Consider the following 1,550-nt stretch of genomic DNA (forward strand, 5'->3'; position numbering starts at 1 on the left):
CGGTGACTGCCCGACACTCCACAGTCCTGGCCTCTTCACCCCTTCTCTGCTCTCCACCACCTGCTCTCCTCCTCATCCCTCCTTTTCCTCTTACTCCTGGTTACTCCCTTCTTTGCCCTGGCTCAACTTTCTCCTCCCCCCTTGGATTTTTCTTCATCCCCTCCTGTAACTTTTCCTCTTCCAGTTTCTGCTCCTCTCTCCTCCCGTCTGGCCTCCAGCAGCTGGCAGAGTCTTAATCAGCCCCCCTCCGCACCTGAATGATTGTGACTTTTTAGCCCGATATGAAAAAAATACAATCGCACACATAAAATGAAGTCAGAGATGTGGAAAAATAGCTCACTAAAATACAGTATGCAGCTTAATAAACCAGAGTCATGAATATATCGCTTATAGTAATTCAAGAAACAGGGGAATGAAAATTAAACTCAAAACAATGTTGTGTGTAAAATTTTCACAGCTATTCTTTATTGTCCAGTCACTCTAGTTCATGTGCACATCCATAGGTAGTTTTACCAGTCAGCTGTACATACAGTATGGTACACTTTGTCACACACACAATATTTACATTACCACAGCAGTAATGCTATGACATGGCTCCAATAACAAGACATCGACTTTTAATATGGCTTGATTAATGCAGTCCAAATGTATATGATGCCAAGACTGAAATAGGCAGGTTGAGATGCAAAGCACTGGACAATGTGATGGAGGCAGGTTATTTCTAGAGTCCCAGTAACTAGCCTTCTGTCACTAACTTAGCTACTCAGTCTTAAAGGGTCCATTCATCCATATTACAAAAGCATCATATCTTCTTGGTGGTACACAGCCATACAGGTTGTATGGCTGTGTACCACCATGAAATTTTAACTAGAAATCTTTCTACTTAACGATGATAGTGTGCTCTGTGAATTTTCCACATTATCTATACTGCTGATCTTAAAGAGGGCCGAGTGGGGGATTGAGGTGGGGTCCACCCTGGACAGGTCGCCAGTCTGTCACAGAAATATGTCATTTGGATGGAGGCAGATATCTCAGACACATACAGTAGGTACGGAAAGTATTCAGACCCCCTTAAATTTTTCACTCTTTGTTATATTGCAGCCATATGCTAAAATCATTTAAGTTCATTTTTTTCCTCATTAATGTACACACAGCACCCCATATTGACAGAAAAACACAGAATTTTTGACATTTTTGCAGATTTATTAAAAAAGAAAAACTGAAATATCACATGGTCATAAGTATTCAGCCCCTTTGCTCAGTATTTAGTAGAAGCACCCTTTTGAGCTAATACAGCCATGAGTCTTTTTAGGAATGATGCAACAAGTTTTTCACACCTGCATTTGGGGATCCTCTGCCATTCCTCCTTGCAGATCCTCTCCAGTTCTGTCAGGTTGGATGGTAAACGTTGGTGGACAGCCATTTTCAGGTCTCTCCAGAGATGCTCAATGGGGTTTAAGTCAGGGCTCTGGCGGGACCATTCAAGAACAGTCACAGAGTTGTTGTGAAGCCACTCCTTCATTATTTTAGCTGTGTACTTAGGGTCATTG

Source organism: Monopterus albus, unplaced genomic scaffold, assembly GCF_001952655.1.
Source record: "Monopterus albus unplaced genomic scaffold, M_albus_1.0 scaffold90.1, whole genome shotgun sequence".
In the NCBI taxonomy this organism is placed as follows: Eukaryota; Metazoa; Chordata; class Actinopteri; order Synbranchiformes; family Synbranchidae; genus Monopterus; species Monopterus albus.